This window comes from Globicephala melas, chromosome 2 (genome assembly GCF_963455315.2).
Source record: "Globicephala melas chromosome 2, mGloMel1.2, whole genome shotgun sequence".
NCBI classification, from domain to species: domain Eukaryota; kingdom Metazoa; phylum Chordata; class Mammalia; order Artiodactyla; family Delphinidae; genus Globicephala; species Globicephala melas.
The window spans coordinates 163,277,483-163,293,000 of record NC_083315.2 but is presented as its reverse complement, the minus strand read 5'-3'; the positions used below and the strand labels follow the sequence as shown (position 1 = coordinate 163,293,000).

The window sequence follows — 15,518 nt, the reverse complement described above, 5'->3', positions numbered from 1 at the left end:
TAGTTCCCCAGCCAGGGATTGAACCCGTGCCCCCTGCAGTGGAAGCGCAGAGTCCTAACCACTGGACCGCCAGGGAACTCCCGAGAAGGACGTATACTTTTAAAGGGCCAATTGATAGCGATCATTTTATTTTCGCCACGTACAAAGCCTATCATTTTGAGCAGCGTGGTCGGGGGGATGCCTTAAGTCATAAGGTCACAGAATGTGCGGTGTTCAAATCCTGCTACCGTGTGCGGTCCACGGGCCAGCAGCTGTGGCATCCTCTGAGCACTGGCGAGAAATGCAGACCCTCAGCCCCACCCCAGACCTGTGGGGTCGGAACCTGCGCCTGACAGGGCCTGCAGGTGGTCCGATGGCAGGTTCACGTCAGAGAAGTACAAGCTGAGAGAAGTCTGTGGCTTTGGGCATCAGAAGCCCGGGAGTCTGCTCAGAGCATGTCCGCTAATGATCTGGCGACCTTGGGCGGGCGCTTTACTGCCCGTCGGCCTCAGTTTCCTCCTGAGTGAAATGAAGAGATTAGAATGATGCTGACATTGTCTGCTCTGGCCAAGTTCCTCTCTTTTTCTGAGTGTGCGCCTCTCCTACCATCACGTTCCTTATCCATCAGACCAAACTCTCTCTGGGGTTGTATAGGACGGGAAGGTGCCTGGGGAGCTGATACTCTGTGCGCTGTGGAATTTCTTTCTCTCTCTCTTTTTTTTTTTGGCCGCACTGTACGGCAAGTGGGATCTTGGTTCCCTGACCAGGGATCGAACCCACGCCCCCTGCATTGGAAGCGCAAAGTCCTAACTACTGGACTGTCAGGAAAGTCCTGCTGTGGAATTTCTAGGATGTGCTCTGTCCTCTTAACATTTAGTGTTACAGATGCCCACGCTCTGTCCCATCACAGGGGACGATGCTGCCTTCTGTGGGTGCATATAACGTTGCTCCCCCACCCTCAGCAGGGCGTATGCTTTGAACAGAGCCACAGGTGGGGTGGCTAATCTGTAGACCAAGTTCCTATTATCTTTGGCCAGGCCCTTTATGGCCCCAGTGGTTCCAGGTGCAGAAAGGGGGTTGCCTTTGAGGGTACATGGAAATGTTGCTTCTGATGATATACTAACTGGTCCACGCTAGCATCGGGTGTCATGGACTCAGCCTGCCCTTCTGAGGCAGAACACACAGCTCTGTGGCCTGGGCATGGAGCCTGGAATCCTGACGATCTAATTTTGGCCTGGCTATTACATGCAAACCTCATTTTATTGCGCTTCGAAGATATTGTGTTTTTTACAAATTGAAGGTTTGCGGCAACCCTGCAACGAGCAAGTCTGTTGGAGCCATTTTTCCAACATCATTTGCTCACTTCATGTGTCTGTGTCACATTTTGGTATTTTTCACAGTATTTCAAAATTTTTCATTATTATTATATTTATTATGGTGATCAGTGATCTCTAATGGTATATTGCGAAAAGATGACAACTCACTCAAGGCTCCAGTGATGGTTAGCACTTTTTTTTTAGCAATAATTAAGGTATGTAAATTTTGTTTTAGACATAATGCTATTGCACCCTAAATAGACTACAGCATGGTGTAGACGTGACTTTTTCTGCACTGGCAAACCCAAACTTCCCGTGACTCGCTTTATTGTGATATTCGCTTTATTGCAGTGATCTGGAACCGAACTCAAAATATCTCTGAGGTGAGCCTGTGTTAACTTCTGAGGAGCTTGGGGCAAATCACTTTTCAGGTGCCTGGCTATCAGGCTGCTTACTGATAAGCTGGGGTTATAATCATTTCTACTTCACAGGCAGGGTATTGAGACTTTATTATATAAATGCTTTGAGAGCTGTTTTAAGATTTTTTTTTTTTTTTTTGGCTGCGTTGGGTCTTGGTTGCCGCACGCAGGCTTTCTCTAGTTGTGGCGAGTGGGGGCTACTCTTTGTGGCCCTGAGCGGGTTTCTCGTTGCCGTGGCTTCTCTTGTCGCGGAGCACAGGCTCTATGTGCGCGAACTTCAGTAGTTGCGGCACTCGGGCTTGGGCTTAGTTGCTCCATGGCATGTGGGATCTTCCTGGACCAGGGATCGAACCCATGTCCCCTGCATGGGCAGGCGGATTCTTAACCACTTCACTACCAGGGAAGTCCCAAGAGCAGTTTTTAAATGTGTGATTTCCATGCTTATGTCACTACATACTAGCATACTCTTTTTTTTTTTTTTTTAACGAGTGTGAAATCCTCTCCCTACTCCTGTTGGTTTAATGACTACAGCATTGATGAGCAAACAGTGGCAAATGCCTATTAATGTTACTCACGGACCACTGTGGGTTAAGGAATGAACTAGGCATTGACCTCCCCTACTTCCCGTTAATTGTGTATGTCCGCAGTGTGACCTAAACAAAGTTAGGGTTGATCTCTTTCAGAAGACGTTTTGGATTTCTCCTTACGATAAAGTTAAGGCAAGCTGATGTATGGCTTGTAAGCAAACAGACCTTTTCAGCGAAGCACTTGCCCAACTAGGGAGTTATTATTATTGAACGTCGGTTTCTGGATGTGGTCAAATTCTCAGCTTTCTCAGGTGTTTCCTGGCCTGCTGAGGACTCTAGGAGAAAACCGTCTTCATTTGTCGCTGCTGTTTTCCATTGGTGGGGCCACCCGATAGCTGCGATGGAGCTGCGTCTTACCTTACCACCTCGGAGGTCCAGATGAGCCCAGTGCTTGCTGGGATCGGGTATTTTCAGATCTTTGCCATCGTGCCGTGAGACAGACTTCTGGGCTCACTTGACTGACTGCTTAATTATCTGCTGTCCACGCTGCGTAAAGCAGATGGGTTCAGGGACGGTGTTTCATTAGCTGTGTAATTTTAGGCAACCCACAGAGGAAAGCAAGTGAGCAAACACCACATTAACAACCAGCACCAAAACTCCCTTGGTCAAGCTGTGATCAAGTTCAGGCTGCAGAGATAAGATGCAACCATCACAGCTTAGCTGGGCAGAAACCATGCAGGGAGCTGAGTCACAGATCATGCATCTTTTCCAGCCCTTGGCTGTACCCCATTGATATTCTGTTTCTTTGCCGGGGGTGGAGATCATTCTAGACCTCTAGGGTGCATGGAGGCCTGTCCAGGAACAAAGCGCTTCATGACAAGGTCGTGTCTGGTTTGGAAGCTGCTGGGCTGACTGGGGATTAGATCCAGGAGCTCTAGAAGGGTTCGTTGGGATTGGGAAGTGGTAACAACTGGTCTTGTGGGCCATGGTTGCTGTGAGAGGCGGTTTGGTCTGGTAATATCATAAGGTGTCATCTTACGGAGAGTTCATGCCAAGAAGAGGTTCTCTCCCCAAGCAGTGTGAAGCCACTTGTCGGAGATTTTCCCCAGACCTGGGGCTCTGATTAAGGTTAAGGTTTTGGGGTGGCAGGGGGAGCTGGGGAGACACATTGGTGGCTGGCCCAGGTTGTCATGGACACTCTGTCTCCTCACGTGGAGCTGTGTCTCTTTGCCCCGCTCTGGCCCTCTCTAATGCCCTTGAGAAGAGCACCAGCCTACATACGCTGGAGCAGGTTGAAGGGCAGTCCATTGGGAATTATTGCCAGGATAGATCCAGAAGAAATGCTATCATTTTGTCCTCTCAGTTTATCAATAGGTTGGTAAAAAGATCGCTCACTTCTGTCACAAAGTGAGATGGGTGCGTAGGAATCAACACATTCAGCATTTGGACAACCCCATGGCATTGTAGCCGCCCTGCAAACACATGGGTTGGACCCTTGACACGTGGTTTTGGAAGTGGGCTAACGTAATACCTCAGATTCCAGTCTTGCACGGTTGACGTTCCCCAAATGCACGTGAGTTGATTAGCAATGCATGTGATCCCTTGGCTTGTATATTCCCTGGCTGAGTGACCCAGTTAGAGGCCTGGCCCGGGGACAGAATGAGCAAGGCTAGCTGGGCACTGTCAGGAAACCCTCCCAGCTAGGGCTGGGGGCTCCTGCCATCCTAGTCATGGGTACAAACAAGAAGGGGGAGAGCCCCTGCTGTTGGTTTGGCCCTGGGTCATTTCCTTTCCGGCTATGTGGATAAATAGAAAGAAGTAAAAAATCCAGTGGGCTTAATATTAGAGCTTGTTTCATGGTGTCACATATGGCTTTTGGAAGGAGCCATTGTGCACGGTCTTCTGGTTTTTCACCCAATTGTTAACCAAACTTGAAACATTTAGCAGCTCTTTTATGTGCTAATATGTCCAGTGAGGCAAGAATCATTATTGCACCCTAATCATCGACCAAGCAGGGCTTCAGAATGGTCGAGACCTAGTGAAAATCACAGGCTTGGAACTCACTAGGCAGGGACAGAACCCCAGCCCCAGACTCCGTCTGTCCTCCTGTTGTCTCTCAGATGGTGAAGTGGTTCCATGTATAAAATGTGTTGTTGCTGTGAATGACTGTTGTTGGTAAGGAGAGCTGGAAACATTCTCATTTCTAGATTACCTTTCAAATATTCAAATGCATGCACCAGTGGCATATGGCTAGAACTCTTATTTTTTCACTCAGATGTCTTCCAGTGTGCTTCATTGAATTCCAAACCCACATCAGGTTTGAATTTTGAAAATGCCAACTGTATACTAACTGAATGTGAGAAATGAAGAAAACTTTCATAAATTAAAAAAAATGGTGATTTATTATTCTGCATTCAAATAAACCAGCTGTATGGATTTTTTTTTCCCATTCTGGTTTATTTGCATCTTGATAATATGGAAGGAACAATGTTGCCTGTGTATTCTTAGCTAATTTTCTACAAGAGAGTTCTACAATAGCATATATCAAAGGAAAAGGGACTACGGTGGTCTTGCCCATTACCTCTATAGGCCAGGAGCATGGACTTCGCTTTGGGTGGATGGAGAAGCCTTTGTTGTCCTCAGATGGCTGTGCCTTCTCAGCCTGTCCAAAATTTTGGTCCATTAATCACCTGACTCTGATTTCTTCCCATGTGGAGGAGTTTCATTTGTAGGTGCCATTTATGCTTTTGTTACTTACCAGGTAGGAGATTCTCAAGCACTTTAAAACTAATGAAGGAGGGCTTTTATCTGCCAGAGTTTCTTCAGTTGCAGAGAAAATTCGTCCAAATGTTTGTGTTTCACACGACCTTAATCAGAGGCACTATCATTGGAAGGAACGTTGGCTTGGAAGTCGGAAAACCACCTAACAGAGAGAGCCCAGGTGTGGGGCTTGAAGAGATTGATAAGCTTTGTGATGCCCTCTTGTGGAAACAGTCCCCCTTCCCCCACTGTCAAACATACTAAAATGCGCCACGGACCACATGCAATAGAACTTATACATTGTACATCTTCAAATCTAACTTATCATTCATTGTAAAGTAAAACATTATATCCCACTAAGAGAAATGCTGCCTAATATAATTAGATGCACTCATTTCAGAGAGTTCAAATGTAGAAAAATGTGCTTTTTAGAATTGATGAAATACAGTTTAGTTATAAGTTGAGTTGCAGTCAGGTCGTTGAGCTAATGCTAAATTTTGTGGATTTTATTATAATTTATTTCTAATATGAAAGCTAAAACACCCATGTAACCATTATCCAACTTTGGTAGATCTCAACATTTTGCAATTTTTACTTCAAATACGTTTTTAAAAAAAAAAATTGAAGATATGATTACAGACTTCTGAGTATCCCTTCCCCAATCCCAGAACTAATCTCTCCCTTGTGCCCCCATGTAACCGCCATCTTGAATTTGGTGCTTATCATTCCCGTGCATGTTTGTCAACTTTTACTATATATGTTTGTGTCCATACATATATTTAGGGTCTTTAAAAACACTGCTAGTTTTCCACCAGTATGCATCCCTTCCTCCTTCCTTTTAATACTAGAACCCCAGAGCTTTAGCTAGCTGAACACCATCTGCCAGCGATGACTAAGTGACTAAGTTCTGGCTGATGGATGAACGTGGAAGGGATGGATACAACATCTGGACTTTGCCTTTAAGATGAAGGAGCAAGTCTTTCACGTTCTCTTTCCTCTTTGCTTCTAATTAGGACAGGGGCGAGGTGGTAGTGAGCTGATTAAGCCCATACAAATGTGGGAGACACACAAGAAGATAGCAGAGTGACAAGATGGAAAAATTCTGGGTTGGTTTGGCCCTGGGTCATTTCCTTTCTGGCTATGTGGTTAAATAGAAAGAAGTAAAAAATCCAGTGGGCTTAGTGGGCTTCAGGGTATCCGTTGCTCCAACACATCCCACTCACCCCCTGCCCTGCCACCGGGCTGCCCACCATCTCAGGCTGTTTCATGAGAAGTAAAAAACAACCATATTTTTATTTAAGTCAGTGTTATTTGATCACTATGAAAACAGACCGCAAAATGTTCTTCATTTGTTTTTGGCTGCGTTGTGTCTTAGTTGCGGCACACGAGATCTTTCGTTGCGGCACACAGGCTCTTCGTTGCGTCGTGTGGGCTTTTCTCTAGTTGTGGTGCACAGGCTCTAGGGCACGTGGGCTCTGTAGTTGGCGGCACGCGGGCTCTTTCATTGAGGTGAGCCAGCTCAGTAGTTGCGGCGCGTGGGCTTAGTTGCCCCAGCATGTGGGATCTTAGATCCCCGACCAGGGATCAAACCCGTGTCCCCTGCGTTGGAAGGTGGGCTCTTTACCACTGGACCACCGGGGAAGTCCCTGACCCCAAAATGTTCTAATAGGAGTGGTTTACATTCTGATTATGTACATTACTAGTGACTTACTGTATTAAAGACTTTCACTTTTCTTAAGCAGGGAGGATTAGGGTAAAACACTTTCATGTAAGTCATTGCATCCTCAGATTAAAAAAGGAAAAGAACACATTTTACAGCTGCCCCAGTGACTAGGTATTAGTGTCCAGTCCTGCAGTGGACATGACCCCATCGAGGGCATGTGAACTGAGCTCCTTATCTTTCATATAAAGATAGAGGAAGTTCATACACACTTAGGACAGCTAGCTGCTCTGTCCCCAATAGAGCAAATGTCACAATGGTAATTTGAGAATGAAAAGGAAAAGTTTCCATTCTCAGGAGAATTTTCTTCCCAAATCCTGACTCAGTACCCAAGTGAGCATCTTAAGATTGAGGCCTTCCTGGTCAGTTTCTCTTCTCCAAGAGCTGGCCCCAGGGACTCCTCACTGCTGCAGCACAAACAGCAGAGCAGCTGCTCCAGGAAAAAGGCGACCCGCACCTGCTGGCCCGCATCCTTGCAGCTCCAGCCAGGGTACCAGGCTGGTTGGAATGCTTGCTCTCTGCAGAGTGGTTCAGCGGCTCAGGAGCTCTGCCCAGAGGGACAATGTTTGTGTCAGAGCCACAAGTGGATAATAGGGGAGTCCAGGGACCACCTCTAATTCTTTCCTGTCCCTCTTTGCAGCCCGGATGCTGTCCGATAGCACTAGCTTGTGCCTGATCTCTTGGGTCAACTTGGCTTCTGGCCTTAAAGGCCGGTCTGGTTTTTGGTTTCCCTCTCAAAGGGCACTTGCAATAGAGTGAGGCAAGGCACCTGGCCCCTCCTTTTGGATGGGTCTGGGGCCATCCGTTCCAGTCATACTGGATGTACCTTGACCTTGGGCCTTTTTCCCCTCTTGCATTAAGTATTGGGTTGTCACAAATGAACTTATCTACCCAAGACTCACAGGCACAGAGAACAGACTCGTGGTTGCCAAAGGGGGTGGGGTGGGGGAGGGATGGAATGGGAGTTTGGGATTAGCAGGTGCAAACTATTATATATAGGGTGGGTAAGCCACAAGGTCCTACTGTATAGCACAGGGAACTATATTCAGTATCCTGTGATAAACTGTAATGGAAAAGAATATGAAAAAGAATATATATATGTGTATAACTGAATCACTTTGCTGTACAGCAGAAATTAACACAACGTCAGCTATACTTGAATACAATAATTTTTTTAAAAAAGACAGCATCAAAAAAAAAAAAGATTTGGGCTGTCAGGTGAGTGGTTCTCAGACTTCTGCAGTCTACGCGTTGCTTTGATGCAAAAGATATTGGGTTCCACTTACGCCGTCTGTGCCTACTGCTTCAAAATGCACAACAGAGGCTCCTGGCCTGAGTGAGAACAAGGTGAGCACTGCTCTAGCTGACACCCACAAGCTAAGCTGAACTCAGTACTGCCCGTAAAGTAAATTCACGGTGGGAAAAAACAAAGTCAAGCAATACCGAATTCCTTCCCTCCTGTGGAGGCTGGAAACTCAACAGTGCAGAGGGTCCTGTGCAAGGAGAAGAAAACGAGGTCCGGGTAGCAGGCAGTGTGTGCATTCTGGGCTGGTTGAACCGCGAGTTTCCTTGGATGGGTTTTTGAATTCTAAAAAAATGAAACTGAGAAGTGAAAATTCCCTTAAAACACCAGTTCTCTTATCAATTTGCCTAATCACCAGTTCACCAGAAATTCAATTCCGTGTGGAGTGTTTTTCGTGTTTGTTGCCACTATCTCAAAAAAAAATTTAATTTAAAAATTAAAATGAAGCGTAAACTAAAATTGAAAAACAAGCTGGATGTGCCCTTCATTTACAAACCCTATAACTCCGAAGAGATGGCAAAAAGAAAGAAACAAACAAACCAAAGGACATTCCTATGTAAAAACATTCAAAAAGGTTTCAAATTATAGGCAAATTGCTCATCAGGTGACTCGCTTTAGGCTAATTGGTCTAGAGTCAAGGGCATGCAGAAGTCGACACTTCTGTGCTCAGGGACACTTTCTCAGGCCTGTATTCATCTTCTTTCAGACAAAATTCTAATCAACTCTCTTATTTGGTTCCCCAGCCCCTGGCATATTAGATGTGAATCAGAACAGGGAGGGAACAGCCAGAACCAGACCACTTGGTGTGTTCAGAAGGCCCGCTGATACCCTGACAGCCAGGGAGGGGCAGGTGGAGGCCAGAGAAAATGAACATGCAAGTACAGGGATGAGAACACTGCACTAGCGAGGGGCCTTGTCCTGTGTGCTGCCCCGTCTGCCCTCCTGCCTCAAGATTCTCTGGCTTCTGAGGGCACCTCTGTATTATAATGCGCATAATGCCAGCCAAATCATGAAACATATTTGTAACAGGCTAAATCACATGTTATCCACTTTGCCCCATTCATCGTTTTCTCATACAATCCATTTTAGAAAGGTTTTCGTCAAAAGGGACCAAATCATTGACTCTTGAATTGGGACACCCATTGGAAGAAACCAGTTTCCCCTGCCCTCTGGGAGAAGCCTCCCCAGAACGCTGCCCCTAAGGGTGCCTTCTGCTGCTTCATCAGCTCCCTCAGGCCAAACTAGAACAAATCCAATGGCCTGGAAGATTTCACTCCGAGAAGTCCTCTTTCACCAAAACGATGTAGCATGACCAAATCCAGTTCATTCTTTTTTTTTTTTTTAGCAGTTAAACTTTTATTTTACTTAAATTTTATTTACCTTTTTCTTTTTCTTTTCTACAAAAGGCAGATAATGATCGTTGATCTGCAATTACCGTGTTGTGCACTCCCCGAAAGGGGGCAAAGTTGGGAGCTGGGGCGGCAGCTCAGAGGATGCCTTCACCGGCAGGACTAAGGGGGCAGGCGCCCCCGCGGCCCCCTCTCCCGGCCTAGATCATGTCGGTGGTGTTGAAGACCCACTCCATGAACTTGTTCAGCTTGTCGGAGGCACTCTGGACTCCTGCAGCCTCACGTTGTCCTCTCGAAAGTGCCCAGTTCATTCTTGATGTGCAGGGTGATGTGGGTAGGAGGTCGTGAATAGCCCAGATCACCATGAAATCTACTTTGGATTAGTTGGTGGCTGCTGGTCCAGAATGGCTTCCTTCCTTAAGGAGACGTATTAGGATTTTCCAGAGAAACAGACCCAACAGTGCATGTGTATGTCTGTGTGTGTATCTATATCTATATATCTTTCTATTAAGGAATTGGTCCATGCAATTATGGAGGCTGAGAAGTCCCATGATCTGCTGCCTCTGAGCTGGAGACCCAGGAGAGCTGGTGGGGCAGTTCCAGTCCAAGTCCAAGGGGCTGGGGACCAGGAAAGTTGGTCTAAATTCCAGTCTAAGTGCAGGAGAAAACCAAAGTCCCGGTTCAGAAATAGGCAGAAAGAGTGAATTCACCCTCACCTGCCATTTGTTCAGTTCAGGCCTCCAGGGGATTGGCTAAGTCCCGCCCACGTTGGGTAGGGCAATCTGCTTCACTCAATCCACAGATTCAAGTCCCATCCAGAAATACCCTCACAGACCACCCAGAATCACGTTCAGCCAAGTATTGGGATACCCTGTGGCCCAGTCAAGTTGACACGTAAAATTAACCATCACAGGATGCTAACCAATTTATTGCCGCTTCCTGCTGATTCCAATCCCCCTTTTACGTCCAAAGCCCAAGGAGCCTCTGATCATCTTTCCCCTCCAAGGCCCTCTCTGAGGAGTGGCCAGGATTTAGGGTGGGACACATGGGAAGGAAGAGGGTTCAGGACGTGGGAGCAGGCTGAGAGGATGTGCTTTGGGGGCAGGGGCTGACCTCAGCCTGAAGGCTGACCCATCTCCTTCCACCCTTGGAAGAATATAGGTGGGCGAGGGCCGAGAGGAGCATTGCCTAACTTTAACCACCAGCCATAATTGATGCCCACACCGATTTATCTGATACTTAGTATCTGTCCTTTTATAAGTATTGTTGCTACAGTTATTTTAAGTCCTTTACAAGCCAGTACATTTGTGAGCACACCTAGAGGCAGTGTGGCTCTTGGAAAGAGCATGAGATCAGTTAACAGCAGGCAGAGTTGTGCCTCTGAATGTGTTGACTCCAGGCCAGTCACGGACTTTGGAATCTCAGTGCTCTCCCATAGGAGATGAGATTGCAGATAATTGCCACACTAATTCATAGTGTAATCTTGTCATAGTCAGATGAGATGACCTATATGAAAACACTTCATAATACTCAACAAATATGGAAGCGTGAAGTAAAGGTAAGAAATGACTGTTTTTTACTACTGTGACTCTGTTCCTTAAGTTTGTAAGTACTGGTCAGGATTAGTTAAAGAGTCATTACTACCTGCCCTGCTGGTACTCGAAGACTAGACTTTAATATACTGGACTCCTCTCGAGATGGCTTTCAAAAAGTGACATAGTTCTTTGGCCAGTAAAGTGTATACACGTACCTATTTTCTGTTTTGCCTTATCTTACGGATGCGTTGATCATTATTATCATAGTGTGTAGCCAAGAATGATTCGGTTTAGGAAAATAATAGTCAAAACTTTGCTGGTCTTTTGTAGGATGGTTTTGCCATAGCCCTTGCAAATAAAGTAGTGGTTTCTTTAAAACATGCCGGTTCAGAGTCACGGATCTGCATTTTTAAAGCCTGCAATTGATTGTTCAGTGTGAAAATTGTATTCCAGTGAAACACATCAGCATGTAAATCTGAAGTGTGGCCATTTTCATCCAGATTGAATATTATTAAGTAGCCCAAGGGATAGGCTGTAATTAAGATTTCGAAGAGCTTACTTTTGTTGACTGTGATGAGTAACCCCAGTATTGAAAGTGGCATACCAGTTTGAAGAAGGGGAAGATGGCCCAGCAAGACAGTATCTACATGTTTTGGCTTTTAGGTGTCACGAAAGAATTTGAGTTTTCTTCACCGATCCACACATTTGATGAGGGCAGCGATTTGAACGTGATGCAAATACGAGAATGTTCAGATTCCAGGGAAATCACATTTCTTTCTGAACGATGGCAGATTTCCACCTTGTTAGTCCCTCACTGATTCTAATACCTTCTTCCATGGGTTTAGGAACAAAGACCAACTGGGGACAGATGAAGCCCTTGTTGGGGTTTATGCTTTTGCCTAATTAAAACGATTGGATTCACAGCCTGCTAATGCAGCTCTAGTTAGAAGGGAGAACAACTCTCAGCTTGGATCCACTTCGGAAAGTTTGCAAAACCGCCCCCTGCCTTTCACAGAACTGAGGTGGCACATTTCTGATAGCGTCTTTATTGTGGTGCAATTCCATGATAACTGTTCTTAGGTGAGACGAGATGCTCACCTTGTTCTGTCCTACGCACACCATTTTAAAAGAAAGAAACAAAGTTCTCCATTTCTCTCAGGAGAAGTTAGTGAAAGGATCCATGCCTATTTGCACCACCTTAAGCAGGTACCCAGCAGGCAAGGTTGGCACACAGCTCGTTTCAGCCATCCGTATTTTCAGGTGTACCATATGTATTTAGTACATCATTTGATAATGCTAAAAAAATATTAAAGCAGTGTGAGACTAAAGGAGAAAGAAGATGAATGTTAGCATTCCCCTGGGGTTCATGGGTGAAGGAATTAACACAGCGTGGCACTCTACCCTAGCTGTGTTTGTTTCCATGGCAACAGCTACGTACATGTTTCAGACTATCTACAGTGACACAGTTGCAGAAATAGTAGCTTGCAGGTTTCTGATATCGCATCAGTGGACAGGCAGCACGTACTATATTAAGTAAGTGTAAAAGAATTTAAAATATAGCTCTGATTCAGATGTATATTAGCTCAGCTAGGCGATGTATTGGGGATTTCGGCATTCCCCTTCCTCATGACAACAAAATCTGGGCAAAGTTGAAAGTTGCAAGATTCCAGTCAAACAATTATCCCTGCTTGGGTAAATATCATCAAATGAAACAAATGTGAGTGAGTTACAAAGGTAAGAAAATGGCTTTTGTAGATGACATATTTCAGAAGGATATAGTCAGTGAAGCTAATTTTTTGGAGGGCGGGTAGTGATGGGTAAGGAACGTAAGCTTTGGTTGAAAATAGCTGAGTCTTAAAGCAAATCAATGTGCACCAGAATCTTTAACTGCTGCTGAGTTTATGGTAACTAAGGTATTTGAATGTATCATTCTAAAATTGCTTTTATATAAAAATGATCAGGTGAGGAGCAGAGAGGCTGACTGGGTATATGCAGTTAAAGAGAAATTGGGGCTCCGTTGTCTTTCTGAATGCTTATGTAAATATCTCCCTTCTCGCCAGGATGACCCTGGTTTGTCTTTCACATTCGCTGCTACTTTTTGGTACCATTTACTGTCCTGTGTGTTTGTGTTATGCTGCCACGTTGTAGCCTGATAAGACTTGAGTGTTGGTTAGAGAGCACCCAAGTAAAGATGATAGACTTTGTAAGTGTGTGACTTTGCAGTCAAATTGTACAGTAATTTAGGAGAACTGTTCAAATGAGTATTTAGTTACAGGCTAGACCTCTGCTTGTGAATAGTAGCCTAGGTATTAGGTTAATGGATTTTGATGTGCACATTATGATTGCGGGAGCTTTCAAGTATGTTGTAGTTCAATTTATACTGAGGTTTTCATGTCAGAATATTTTTATTTATGCCCATTATTCCACGTAAGCCTGCATTTACCTTACAGTTTTATTATTTATGTATCAGGAAAGAGAATGTAAAATGGCATGGTAATGTAAGCCAATCTATTCATTTGAGGAGGATTTGTTTTCTGACCATAGGTGGACTTTTACAAAAAGTGGTATGAGAAACGCAACTCTTGTGTGTGTGAGACTGTTTTTTATGTGCACAGGGAACTGTCTCCCACGTCTACTGCACACTGTTCTTCACAGTAATTATTTGATTGAATGTTCAGAGAACACCTATGGGAGGAGGGGGTTCGGGAGCTTCCTGCACACCTGGGGGTGTGGGGGGCTGGGAGAGATTTGGGGTTGTGAGTCAGGGATGGAACCCTAGAATGTTTGACACCCTAGTGGGTAGATACGACTTGCCTTCTAAATAAGGTGATCCAAAGTGAAACTAGTGTTGAAACCTCCCAGCAATGCCCATCTGTAGCCTGAGCCACCCAGAGACGGGAAGTGAAGTCTGTGTCTTCTAAGGGGAATTTTTGTTTTTGTTTTTGTTTTTTTTGTGGTGGCTCATACTAAAGGCAGCTCCTTTCTCAGACGGGGAGCCCCTCTGCCTATTCTCACACTCATCTCTGTAGTTTCGGGACCCCAGCCCATCTTTGGGGCCGACGGGAGGGCAGGCTTGCAGACCCCCTCCCCCATGGCCTGAGCTGCCCGGCGGGCCCCGGGTATCCTGGTGGGCAGCCTCTCTCTGTGACAGCTGCAGGAAGCCACCTGTGCTTGGTCCCGAGGCAGAGAAACCAAATACTATTGGTGTGAGGGTTTACTTGATGTTCTGCTATTACATTTGAGGGGCCCTGGAAGCCTTGGGTCATTACCCTTGAGCTCTGAAACTGGAAATCAAAAAAGTGCCAATGAACTACTTTGGATGATAGTTCAACTTCTGCCTGTTTGGGGAGTGCAAGCCCTTCCAACAGTTGACACGTTTGTATATATTTTTTTCATCGTCCCAGAGTACTTTCCAGTGTAAACAAAAAATCTCCAGAAGACACCAGTCTAAGCCATGGTATGTTAACTCTTTCGTAAAAATAGAAAAACACATAAACCAAAACATAAAGCCCTAGGCGGCACCAGTCATTCAAATGTAAAATCCTGGCAGTGCTTGTAGGAAACTCAATTGCTTCCATCTGAAGAGCCAGGAAGTTGATTTGGAAAAAAGTAAATTTGAGGGATTCCCAAATAGTGGCAGCATGAAATGAATAAGAGAAAAATGAAGGTACAGACTGATCTTATTACCAATCGTAAATGGTAATAGAATTGCCAGAATAAACTTTCTGGGCATAGAGTCTCCACTGCCTGGTTGTTTCTGAAGGTTCTTAGTGGTCACAGGGTAAGAGCCAATCCCCAGGCTGGTGTCCAGGGCTTTCCACCATTAGTCCCTTTCCAGCCTTCTCTGTCACTAGGTCTCTTTCTTGAGCATCCCGGGGCCTGCCCTAGGGTAATAAATACTATATCCTGGCCTCGTGGGGGAAGTTTCTAGGCCTTTGCTCTTGCTGCTGTCTCTGCCCGGATTCCTTTCCTCCCACTTTCCCGGCTTCAATTCCAATTCCTCCAAAAAACCTTACAGATCTCCCCCTGTCACCCTCCCTGGGATAACTTTTCCATCCTTTCCATCATGCTCCCATAGCAGTTGGTCTTCAAATTATAGCACTTATTTCACTCTATTAGGATGAGTTGTATCTTTTCTGAACTGTGAAGTAAATGTATCAAAGACACAGGACCGGGCTTCCCTGGTGGCGTGGTGGTTGAGAGTCCGCCTGCCGATGCAGGGGACACGGGTTCGTGTCCCGGTCTGGGAGGATCCCACATGCCGCGGAGCGGCTGGGCCCGTGAGCCATGGCCGCTGAGCCTGCGCGTCCGGAACCTGTGCTCCGCAACGGGAGAGGCCAGAACAGTGAGAGGCCCGCGTACCGCAAAAAAAAAAAAAAAGAAAAAAGACACAGGACCCTGATTTAGGTACTTCTGTAGCTTTTGCCATACCTAGAACAGTACTTCAAACTTGTTTTTCGTTGAATTCTTAAACACTTGCAAAGGTATACATCATTGAACAGTCTTCTGCTCAAAGACAGACTGTTAGATATGAGATTCCTAAGTCTATGTCTGTCCCAGAACCAAGCATCGTGACCAGTTCAGCTACTTTCGGATGCTTCCAAACTTCT

The 15,518-nt window shown here is 45.6% G+C and overlaps 1 protein-coding gene across 7 annotated transcripts in view; it reads left to right on the top strand.

The window, feature by feature from the left end:
- The window catches only part of FOXN3 (forkhead box N3), a 404,931-nt gene that overhangs the window by 85,834 nt on the left and 303,579 nt on the right, over positions 1–15,518 (top strand). Inside the window, exon 1 of one of the 7 annotated variants that reach the window (XM_060295175.1) lies at positions 12,417–12,441. The exons of 5 other annotated variants lie outside the window; for them this stretch is intronic. The gene's annotated coding sequence lies outside the window, so the exon portion shown is untranslated. Of the gene's footprint in view, positions 1–12,416; positions 12,442–12,489; positions 12,643–15,518 lie in introns of those variants that run through there. One more of the 7 variants, XM_060295171.1, reaches the window with a different exon arrangement.